The sequence below is a fragment of the Ictidomys tridecemlineatus genome, chromosome 1 (assembly GCF_052094955.1).
Source record: "Ictidomys tridecemlineatus isolate mIctTri1 chromosome 1, mIctTri1.hap1, whole genome shotgun sequence".
NCBI lineage: Eukaryota > Metazoa > Chordata > Mammalia > Rodentia > Sciuridae > Ictidomys > Ictidomys tridecemlineatus.
In genome coordinates, this window is record NC_135477.1 from 154,145,339 (window position 1) to 154,157,973 (window position 12,635).

A 12,635-nucleotide genomic window follows, 5' to 3' on the forward strand; every position below is an offset into this window, starting at 1 on the left:
CTTCAACATAGTCTCTAGTGCAATTTAACAGTCTGCTGGGTGTTACTCTTCCCTAGACTTACTCAGAACAGGGTGGGGTCTGATTCATCTCTGTGCCCAGACTATCAGTCGACTATTGCTTACTGATGCAAGCATCACGAATCAGATTACTCCTTCTCTACTCACCTTCAATCACTACAGTTTGTCTTGAACAGAACAGCCTGATCTTTGAACACAGCTGTGGTCAATAACTCAAGCGAGGGCCTCAAAACTAGTGGACCGAAATGGGCCATTAATTTGTTTTCTGCAAAACTGAAATAGGAAGAATTATTCGACTTGTTAAAGACTGAGTATTTGGTCTTTAGGCAGATTAAGACACTGGCTGAGGTTAAAAGTCTGCAAGCTGATCTGTGTTCCCAAGCGATTGACAGGCGAAGGCCTGAGAAGAAATCGCGAGAAGCAAAATAAAAGAAGAAAGTGAAGAGATAAAAGTGAACCACCAGAGACAACAAAGGAGAGGAAACAAGGGAGGATCGTTAGGAAGAAGAGAAAAATAGAAGCAACGGTGCAGGAAAGGAGTGAGGAGAGCGGGAACAGAGGGTTGGAGGGCGGTCCCCGCAGCGCGCCGGGCCGGCTCAATGCTCCCCAGAACAGGGAAGAGGGGGCGGGGCTTCGGGCGTTTGAAGAGCGACCCCCCCTAACCGGACGCAGGATGGTTGCATCTGGACGCAGCGACCAATGGGCGGCCGGGATGTTGGAGCGGCGGCGGCGGTCGGGGCGCTAGCTGGCTGGGGGACGGCGGCCGCCGCCATGATGCTTGTTTGCTTTCAATGAAAAAGAGGGGGGCGCGAAGGAGGAGGCGTCGGCGTCGGTGGCGGCGGCGTCGGCGGCGCGGAGGAGAAGGCGGCGGTGGGCGCAGCGACGAGGGCGAGCCAGGGGGCCGAGAGGGCGGGAGGGCGTAGTGGTGGCCCGTCGGGGCGGCTGAGGCGGGCAGCTGAAGCGGTAGCTTTCGGAGTGGAAACAAAGACCGGCGGCTGAGGCGGCAGAGGAGCGGCGGTGGCGGCGCTGCAGCAGCGGGCGGGACTGGTATGGTGGTTCCACAGGTCAGACCCCGCTGCACTCAAAGGGAGGAGGCGGTGGCAGCGGCGGAGGAAGGCGGCGCACCTCGAGAGGTGAGCGAGACGGGCCCGAGGCCCGACCCGGGCTGCTCCCCGACTAGCCGCGCACGGCCCTTCAGGTCGTTCTGCCGCTTGTAGCCGGAGCACGCCGGGATAGGTTGCGGGCAACTTTAGTTTTAGGGGTGGCAGTCACACTCGCTCTGCCAAGCTGGCGGCTGTTGGGGGCGCCCTCTCGACGCGACCGCCTTTCCGGGGCCGCGCCCCCGTGCCGAGTCTGGAGGACGTTGATTGACGGCGGTGGAGGCGGCGCGCAAGGGGCGGAGGCGGGCGCCCTAGCTCTGGGACCCAGGCTCCGGTCACCCTCAGCAGCCGGTATCCCTGTTTCGTGTCGTGGACGGGTGGCAACTTTGGAAGTGACTCTGGGAGTGCGCGCTGTGGAGTGTGGAACTTCGCACTCCGTAGCCGCAGTTACCGCCAAGCGGGAAACCAACCGCTCCCCCCTCCCCCCGAATTTTTAAAATTCAGTTTAACTCAGATATTTTTTTGGGGAAGCGGTGAATTACATGCTTAAAAAAGCACTTAGCACCAGATAAAAAGAGATTTATAGTATGGTTTTGTTGAGGTCACGGAGTACTAATTACTTAAGCAATTTTCTCCAGTAACGCAGATTAAATCTTGGCTTTTCATTTTTCAGCACCAGTCATTTACTATGGGAACCTTTTTTTCCCTTTGACTCTTAACACCGCTCGTTCCCTGAGAGAGCTTGCTGATAGATACCTGTAACCTTTTTTCTTTAACTGTTAACCAAACGACAACATTGTGAATGGTCGTCTTGCTTGATCTTGGATTTGCTGTTACTGTGTTAAGCTGACGTTGTTGAAATAATCTGCTTAAATTTGAGTTCTTATATTTACCTGTTTTCCAGGTGAATTGTCTCATCATTGCTAGTACTGAATATTTTTGCTTACTTGCGCCTTGGAATTTAATTTTGGAGAGGAAGAAAGTAAATATGAATAAGACAAAAATAAAATGGTGTGTAATGGCACTTTGTATTTTTCATAGTACACTAAAATTTATCACCACTCCAGAACAGTTTTGAAGGGCTTAGGAGCTGTTGTTGCTACTGATCAAAAGGTTTTGAAGACTTTCTTTTTTGGTAATTGTTGCTAAGATAGTTACCACAGTCCTTAATGTGTGTGAAGACTTTTAAAATTCAGAATAAAAGTTACTTAATGTCTTTAGTTCAGCTATCTAGTCCAGTCATATTGCTGTAAACAAAATATTTGAACTGCTGCTCATGAAAAAACTGAGACCTAGAAAGGTTAAATTGACTTTTGTCTTAAGATATAACAGTTATGTGGAGGGCATGAAAGTGTGATGAGAGTGTGTAATTGTTGATGATTTGTTCCCTTGGGAAAGAAGGGTTTTTTTTTTTTTTTTTAATGGATAGAAGTTATTTAAGGTAGTTATGGCTGGTTAATTCTCAGTAGAGGAACAGGATGGTTACTGAAATGGTCAAAAGAGACTGTGTGATAAAGATACTTTTTTTTTTTTTTTTTGAGACTGAAGTTTCTCCCTGAAAGTCAATCCTTGCATAATTTCAGATGATAAGTGGTGACATAGCTAAAGAAGCCTCCTTTTGAATACCTGTTCAATCCGTAGGCATTTTCATGTTTCTTAAATCTTGTTGGCAAAGTAAAACTGCAGTTGTTGGGAAATTTCAGACTCCTTCATTTGAACAGACATGAGCTTGGTTCTGACTACAAATAAAGACATTGTAGGAATTTGTAAGTATGTATTTTGATTAATGCTTAGATATTCCACTATACCCCTATTAGTCTTTGTATATTCTTTAATGCATACACCTTTTTTATATATAATGCAACCAAAAAGGGTAATGTATATAAGGCATATTGAAATAAATAGGTAAGGCAGCTCGCAGGTAAGGGGTCAGTATCTTCAGCATGTTTGTAACTCCTTCCCATATGCAAGGTCCACTGGTTGGGAAGCTCTGGTTTAAAGCATTTTTCACTTTAAAAAATTTCCAAATAGGTTCAGGTAAGAATGTGTTTTACTGGAGAAGGTACTTTTGTTTGTGGGTATGTCGTACTTTCTACAAGTTTGTTGTGTGACTGGAACTTAATGTATTATTTAGAAAAGAAAGTTCCCCAACTTTAATTTTCTAATTTTCTAGTTGTACAAAATATTCTGATGTAGTTTTTTCTAGAGGTAGCCATCTTAAATGAAATGTGAGTAATAAAACACTGTATATGAAGTTAAGAGATCCTGAGTAAACTAAATTGTAATTATACTATACACATATGTGCATTAGGGTACAAAGGAATGTGCCAGATTTTGGTATTTGAACAAGTAATTAATGAGGAACAGAATAATTATTTGGATCTGGGATTGGGGTGGTCTTGGCTGCCTTAACTTTACCCTCTCTGGGCTCTTTCTCTTTCTTATCTGTTTATATTTTTTCAAAACTTAAATAACATGTCAAGGAATAGCGTATGCTAGCCATAGTGTTGGACACTGAGAATTAAAAAATAAATATACTTAATTTTTGCTATATAGGCTTAATAGATGTACAGAGTGCTGTGGAAGAACAGAAGAATGATTAAACTAATGGAAGGTCTGGAACTGGTTTATAACACTAACACTGAATAGGAGCTTGTCAAACTTGGGAGGGAGTCCTTTCAAACAGAAGGTTTGTACTGAGGTGTCAGATGTTGGAGTAAGGCTAGTGGTAAGGTGTTATTGAAACAGTGGGAGTGACTTGAGAGGAACTGGCAGAGGTGTGTCTGACCTAGATTTTGAAAGACCATGCTTGGGAAGATAGAAATGAAGTTTATTCCTTTCTCAGCAAAGTAAGGAGTCAAAATACTTTGAACAGGAGAGCAAAGTGATTTAGGTATCAATTTTGCATCAGTGTGGAGAGTAGAGTGGAGCCAACACAAGTTAAAATCAAATCTCGTTAGAGATAGATGTTACTGACAGTTTCTTCTTTTTCACTTGGATGTGGTGTGTCTCTTGTCTGTGGTCCCTTGTAGTGGGCTTGAGGGCTCTGCTCAATTACTGTAGAAGAGAGGGTCACTTAAAATAAAAATGTCAGTATTTTAGGGAGAGATGTTAAAAGCAGCCAAAAAATGAAAGCCCTACATGAAAGTTCAGGTTTGAGAACTTTCTTTCTGAATTAGGCTTAGGCAGACTAGAGAACTTAGCTGGAAAAATTAACCTTATGCTCACCAGACTTCAAAGCCACCAAGTTAAGGTTATGACTGTCCCAATGGTTTTTTAGGATTTGGTCTGTATATGTGTTGTGAAATTTTGGGAAAAGACAGAGTTTTCTCCTTGGTAAATTAATGAAATTGGAATATTGAAACTGTATAAAGCCAAAGAACTCATAAAGCTGTTAATTTATAGTCAGTTCTGCTGTAAAGCAATGTATAGATTCCTTAGAGTCACTGTGCTGTGCAAAATTGTACTGGAGAAACCACAGGTCTTATGGGAAAGAATGAAATTAGGATACAGCACTTAAAAACTTTGGCAGTGACACATTAAAAAAAAAAACACCTAAAAATTGGTTGGAGCTTTTTATACATGTTAAATAGTTAAGATGTAAATACACAACAAATGTGGTAATTTAAGGTGAAAAATATCTGATTTGCTTGTACAAATGGACCTCAGAAGGGTTGTTGCTTATGAATTATTGTGAATTGGTGGAAGGAGAGTTACCTGAAATCAGATAAAAAATTGTTCACCCCAGAAATGAATGGTCACTCATAACACAGGGTAAACTGACTTAGCTAGTGAGTGTTTAAATGTGTTTTATGTATTTCTCTTCATCTTATTTCAATTGGGTGCAGTTTTCTACTTTTACTTAGTGTTGTTTGCAGACAAAATTGCACATAAGCAAATGAGAAATTTGCATTATATTCATATTGTTCCCTAATATATCATTCATGTTGGAAAAAATTCACATTTTCAAAACAATTGTTTTATAGCATAACTGATAATACTTGAATATAGCACTTGAAAATAGTACTATAAGCTGGATGTGGTGGTGCAGCCTGTAATCCCAGCAACTGGGCAGACTGAGGCAGGAGAATTATAAGTTCAGGGTCAGCCTTGGCAAAGTGAGACCCTGTCTTAAAAAAAGAAAGAGCTGTGTACCGTGTCATAAGCCTGTAATCCCAGCCACTCTAGAGGCTGAGACAGAAGGATTGGAGGCTGAGACAGGAGGATCTTAGGCTGAGAAAGGAGGATCGTGAGTTGAAAGCCAGCCTCAGTAATGGCTCTAAATAAAATAGAAAAAATAGGCTGGGGGATGTAGTTTGGTAATTGAGTGCCCCTGAGTTCAATCCCTGACACACCCGCCTCCCCCCACCCTCAGTCAAAAAAAAAAGAAAAAGAAAAAAAGGGCTGGGGGATGTACCTTAGTGGATTCAATTCAATTACGTGGATTCAATTACCTGGATTCAATTCCCAGTACAAAACAAAAAGCAAAACAAACCAATAATAATAGTTCTATAACTCAGTTCCAAAAATACTTAATGAGCAACCCTTGTGTCCCAGGTACTGTGTAGACACTACCTTTGTGGGGGTTATGGTCTTGTTTATAATGGTGTGAACAGAAAGACAAAAAGCACAAATCAGGTTATATCAGTTAAGAATATATAAACCATTTTGGGCATGCTTAGAAAGGAAAAATTTAATTCTCGGGAAACTTGAGGGAGTGACCTCAGATGTCTTTGAGCTGGATCTTGAGGAATAAATAGGGATTTGTCAGGCTGAGTAGGATATTTTAGGGAAAAGAAATAGCATGTCCAAAATCAAATTTACAGCTTGGGTTATGGAACATAGGATACAAAGATGAAAGGAATAAGAAGAGATCAGAAACAGCTTGTACATAGTGTTAGGTGTTTTCTTAAAGTGTTAGAACTTCTACCTGTATAGAATGGGAATCCACTGAGAGTTTTGGTAGATAGGGTGGAGAAATGGTGTATATGACATCATACATTTTCATGGGGTACATAGTAAAAATGTGGAAGCTGGATTAATGGGGTTAAGATACTGGAATTAGAGAATATCATGTAAATACTGCATGATAACACTTACATGTAGAGTGATAGTTCATTTAGATCTTCCTAAGAAATCAAAGTCATAAGAGATAGGAAAGTATATAATAACTTTGATATTAGAATTAGAGATAGACAAGCAGTCAACTATAAAAATAGGAAATGTATGATTCAGAAATTTTTTACCTTTGGAAACTTGTTAGGATTTAACTTGGGAAATAGAGGAAGAAGAGCAGATTTGGACAAGCAAAGTGGTAGAGTTTGAGTAGTTTTTCTTAACTCTTGAATATTTAGATGAGTATGTCTAACAGGTATGTAGATTGTATGTTGGTGGGAGATTTGATAGATTTGATCATTATGTCTTTGGCATTGGAAGTTAGGCTTTTGTAGCAGAAGTAAAATATTGAGAATTATGGACACTGCTGGAAGAGTGTAAGTATGCAAATAAATAGCTGTGAAACTTAATATAGAACAGGAAGAGGAGAGGGCAGGGGGACCTCTTAAGGAGCAGGTAGCATTTAGTTTTTGGCAGAATTAAAGTAAAGTGGTTAAGGAGATAAAAGCAGATCAGGAAGTAGCAACATTACAGAGGCCAAAATTGATAAGAGTGCTGAGAAAGAGGAAGTTTTCAGTGGTAATAAATGGTCTCCTAGTTTAGGGGAGGATGAAGTCTGAAAATGGGTGGATAGGATTTGCCAGGTAGGTGAATATAAGCAGAGAAAAATTTTATGGGACCAATATAGATTGTGGATTGGGCACATGGGAGGTTATGATGAAGACTCTTGTTTGAAAATGAGAGGAAAAGAGTAATAGTTCAAAGAGGAGGCCAAAGTAGAAAGAAGTAGACATCTGTGTTAGTTGTCAATTTTTTGATTCCTTAAGGTCAAAACTTAGGAAGTAAATTTCTAATGTATATTTACTTACCTATTTTTCAAACTTTTCCTTGATAGTTTGGCTGGAATAATTGAATTTTTATTTGGTCATATGCATTTTTTTTGGTGGAATTGATTTCAAAAACAAAGTTATTCCTCATTAGAGGTGGAGTATATCTCGTGTGAAATAATAATAGTAGAATTTTCAGTCTTCACTTACTAGAAGATGTAGGATTTATTTACATGTTCCTTGTGATAGGTTTGTACTTGAGCTCCATAGCCCAAAGTTCATTTGAATTTTTGGTGCAGGTTCTTTTGGCCAGGATGGGGGGTTACTAGGGATTGAACCTAAGGATGCTTTACCACTGACCTACATTTCCAGCCCTTTTTATTTTTTATTTTGAGATGGGCCTTGCTGAGTTGCTTAAGGCCTTGCTAAGTTGCTGAGGCTGTCCTTGAACTTACGGTCCTCCTGCCTTAACCTCCCAAATTACTAGGATTATACATATGTGCCACTAGTCTTAAATATGGAATGAGAGCAAATGGGAAATCATTAGATAATTTTTTCCCCCTGAAGTTACTTGTTACAAACTTGGAGACCTAATGAATTAGGCAGTGGGTCTGCTTCAATCTATGTATATTCATTGATTGTATATAGATTTTTATTCTGTAGATTTTGAGTATGGAGTGATAGTTGTATTAGGAGGCCCAGCTCATTAAAGACCAAACAGAAAAGAAGATATGACACTCTAAAATTAAATAAAAAATGACTTGAGTTCAGCTTATTGGAAGGTAAAATATTTTCTTTCATAAGATTATGTGTAGTTGTAAGTAACCCGCAGTGTCATAAAGCAGTATCTGATGAAGCTAACTTCTGTGTTTTAGACTGATAATTTCCTTTATTACATTCTAAAATTTTTGGAAATGAAAACTCTATTTTGGACATCTAAAGAATTGTCATTTGTTTCACAGTTTTAGGGAAATTATTATAGGAAATCCAAAGATTTAGGGTTTGTAGTCATAGAAAGAAAAAAGATTTTTATCTGAATGTTGATAATGTAATGAGCACTGTATTTTACATGTGTTATTTAACCCTCTCACCAAAATTGTGAACAGATAGTACTGTTTTATAAGTGAAGATATTTAAGCCTTAAAGATGAAGGTAAACACATTGCAGAATTAGGACTTCTCTAATAGATCTGTCTGAGGTCAGTTTGTATTCTTAATGACATTGTGTTGTACTCTTCCCTCTTTCTGCTGAACACACTGTCATGTTGTTGTGGCTTGGAATGGACCTTTGTTGTAGATTTGATTGTATAGGGAGACCCACTTGCCCAAATTTATGACCATTTGCACTGGTGGCTAATCATGTTGACACACAGTTACTAATTGGCAGACTCTTAATACTTTTTGATTATGGATCAAAAACCTCACTGGAGTCCACATAAGAATATTTGTCATGTTGGTAAAATATATACACCATGTATCTAGTCTGAAAGCATTCTGGGAAGTGTTTTGTTATTTTGGAAATGGCAGTCCCAAAGCAGTATGTAGCAGATCTTCACTAGAACACAGGTGTTTTAGGTGTGTTTTCAAATTTTTTGAAACCTTATCAGTGACTTTTGAGTAAGATTCCAGTGTTATTGATGCTTTGTAAGGTCAGCATTTCATGGAAAATATTCTTTCTTAGTTTTAGTGGGGGAAATGACTGGATCAAAACTGATTCCTTATATATTAAGAACTTCCCAAATGAGTATTTGAATGTTGATAATGTGATGAGTACTGTGTTTTACCTGTGTTATTTAGCAGCTAGAATAAGTGTGGAACGCTGACAGAGACCAATTCCCTCTAGGTACTGGTAACTAGAATATTATGATTTGTTGTAGAAAGAGGGTACCAAGTAGAATTGAAAAATCTTGCAAAACATAAGAAAAATGAAAGGATTTATGTTGATGCCTATCATTTGGTGCTGAAGCTAGGGACTAGGTGATCTAGATGCTTGTCTCATGCTAAGGGAACAGATTTAGGTTTGATAGCCTCCTGCTCCTTACCTTTAGTCTTGGTGAAAATCTTACCACACAAATCATAGTTTTGTTTTTGTGCTGTGCATGTTAGTGGACATACATAAAAGATATTTGCAAAAATATAAAACTGTTGCCCTTCTCAGTAAATTTTTACTTGTTTTTAAAAAAGTTACTTTTCATAGCAGGGTCATTTGTTAATATGATAAATTGTTATTTTTGAGTTTATAAATATTTTTAAGTTTCTCAGTTCTAATTTGATTGGTTCTTGATAGCTACAACTCACATAAAGGAGAGCTGCTTGAGGTACCAGTTAATTTTAAATTGTAAAAGGATCCAGAGATGATGGGTTTGAGATCTCTTTAGAGAGAGATCAGGAGTTGAGAATATAGTGATAAGGTTAGCTTGGGAAAGATGATAAGCCTGAGACATAAATAGGGGCTCATGGTTCCTGAAACATTGTATAATGGAAAATTGTATTTAGAGAATGAACTTGTTGGTTGATAGAATCCTATAGAGTAGTTTGAGGCAGTGATGAAATAGAGAGGCTTTGGATCTAGATTGTTCTAGCTTGACATCTCAGTTCTGTTGTTTATTAAGAATATAAGACTGGAGGGAGATTAATATTTAAAATCAGACACAGTTTCCTTATCTATAAACATAAAATGAGGATGGCTTCTATCTCATGGGTTGCTGTGAGAATTATATTAAGATAATAAGGTCATTATTGCATAGTAGTTGAAAGCACAGACTTAGATGGGTTGAAATAGCTCTGTAGCCTCAGATAAATTACTCATTCTCTGAATCTTCCTTTCTTAATATAAAATGACTAATAGGGTGTACTTACAAGATTATTTGAGGGTTAAATGATATAACATGTAAAGTGCCTAATAGATCTGACAGGTGGTAAGTGCTCAAAAAAAAAAACAACAACAGTTAAATGTTGTATACTTAGTGTAGTACATAGCAGATAGGTGCTTAACACATTTTTGCCATTACCTGCATCTGTTTATACTTGTATTTGGCCATAACATGACACTGAGATTAAAGTTTATATAGTTTGTTCCCTTGCTTCTTATCCCAGGCTATCCTAGAACCAATGTTTTCTGTTTCCTTGTATACTAGGAAGGTTCTTTCTGTTTGGTTTCTCTGGATTTTGTCTTCAACATTAGAAACCAAGTTATCAGTGTTTCATATTCTTGGTAAGATAGTCACAACTTCTTTTACTTCTCTTAGCACTCTTGTAAAATGGTTGCTTTTTTTTTTTTTTAATTTAACTACCACCACTTCCTTCCTTGAATTCATGTAAACATTCACTGAGTATCTACTGTCTGCCAGGCTAGAGAGATGTAAATATACAAATTTTATGGAGCCTATGTTTTTGTAGGGTGAGTTAGATATATTCAAAAAATTAAGGTGGTATTAATGAATACAGCTGTAGACATTTTCAAGGTTGAGAATAGTTCAAATCAGGAAACAGTATACTGTTTGGGAGGGACAGGGAAGAAGGTTGTAATGGACCTTTTGAAATTAGATATTCATGTTAGCATTTGAAAGATAACTAGGGATCTTTTGATATCTGGAGCATTTCAGGCAGAAATAATACCATATGCAAAGACATAGAGATTTGTAAGCGGTAAATAGAAATTGGGGAGATCCATTATGAGGCTAGAGGCACACAAGGGGCAGGCAGGTCACAAGCACACATTATTTTGTGATTGAGTATGAGTTTCCTCTGGTATTTTAGTTTAACATAGTGTTAGCCCTCCATATTTTCGAACTCAACCAACTACTGAAAATATTGGAGGGAATATTGGATCTGTACTGAACATACACAGTTTTTTTTGTTTTTATTTCCTAAGCAATCTAACAGCTGTTACACAGATAGTACTTACATTGTTTTAGGCATTATAAGTAATCTAAAGATGATTTAAAATATATGGGAGGATGTGCATAGTCATATGCAAATACTGTGCTCCTTTATATAAAGGCTTTGGAGCATCCTCAAATTTTGCTATCTACTGAAAATCTTGGAACCAGTCGTCCTAGGACCGGTTGCAATTACCATGTGATGACTGTATTTGATCTTTTGTATTAGGTGCAGTGCCAGATTCAAAGGGTACTAAGATGAATAAGATGTAATTTTAGGACCAAGAATGGTATCTAGGATGAATTATGATGATGGAATAGCTCAAGTAAATACTTCAGGAATTAAGGCGGAATCAGTGAGAGATTTAGGAGTTGAAATGGGCTGGAACTGGAGACTGTCATACTCATTTTTGTTTTGAAAACTGGGTGGGGATCATAAGAATAAGGCAGATTTGAAGATCAAGGTGATAATTTCATTTTTTGGTACAATCTTTTTGATAACCTTGTTTTTTTCCCCACTAACTGCTTTTTCTGTTCCTCCTAAGGCTATTCAGGTACTTTGTTTCTGAGACATTATCATGGGTTGTTAGATACCTGCCATGGTATTTTCAGCTATTTAAAATAGCAATCTCAAAACCCAGCTAGGACTTAAGCTTTTCGTTTTAGACAACCCATCTTTTTCAGAAGAGTTGTTATTTTGTAGTTTTGTTTTCTGACAGGACACTAATGGTACTTATTTTGCCACTAAGGACACTTGCTAAATAAGGTTTATTATTGTGTAAACTCTTTAACTAGTCAATATATGAAACCTAGCTAAAAGGAGAAAAGGAGTGTCATAACTTTGAGAGGCAGGATGATTTAGGTTTCCAGTGACAATAGAAGTACGTAAGTTGAATTGAAGTTATAAAAAAAAGATTAGGACTGTAGTCCAAGGGAGCCAACTGGTTTTATCTATACTAGATTCAGACTCTAATGGTTTAGATATGTGGTATCCCTCAAAAGCTCATATGTGAGACAATGCAAGAAGATTTAGAGGTGAAATGGTTGGGTAATCCAATCAGTGAATTAATCCCCTCATAAGGATTAATTGAGAACTTGTCTTAAAAAAAGTTAAGATCTGGGGGTGTAAATCAGTAGTAAAGTATTGATGGGTTCAATTCCCAGTACCACCAAAAAAGAAAAATGTGTGTTATGCGCCTGCCATCTCAGCCATAAAATAATCATATTTATCAATATATTGTGTTTACATAACATTTAAAATGTCTTAGATACTGATGGAAATGTTCCACATCCTTGTGGAAACAGAATATTATATTCTCTTAGTGTATATTATATTCTGTTAGTGTTAAACCTAAAATATTTTAACGTACCTGTGAATGAGTTGTCATTTGTGGTATATTTTAAAAGAGAGTGAACTGGGGAGGGGTTCAAAGTACAGGCCTAATGGCTTTTTTATTTTTTATGAAATGAAAAATACCAAAGTTGTTTTTATGTTCAACTTCCTTTTTTGACTATTTCTTTTTCCATTTTAATTATATCACTGTTTTCCTACTTCTCTTTCCATTGAAAGCATGGTTTGGAACTCATTTCTGTTCCTGTTTTGAAATTTGTGCACTTTTCATTGAGTTCTCTTTTCACTGTAATGTATGGAAATAATGGACTGTAATAAATTTGGCATGGGATTGCTATAACCAC

At 38.0% G+C, this 12,635-nt stretch overlaps 1 protein-coding gene across 5 annotated transcripts in view; it reads left to right on the forward strand.

Annotated features, from left to right (window-relative positions):
• Positions 1–730: 730 nt before the first annotated feature.
• Positions 731–12,635, forward strand: part of Cnot6 (CCR4-NOT transcription complex subunit 6) — a 76,946-nt gene continuing 65,041 nt past the window's right edge. For 2 of the 5 annotated variants that reach the window (XM_078050134.1, XM_021735978.3), the window contains exon 1: positions 734–1,151. The gene's annotated coding sequence lies outside the window, so the exon portion shown is untranslated. Of the gene's footprint in view, positions 1,152–12,635 lie in introns of all 5 variants that reach the window. The other 3 variants (XM_078050147.1, XM_078050135.1, XM_005339333.5) reach the window with 3 other exon arrangements.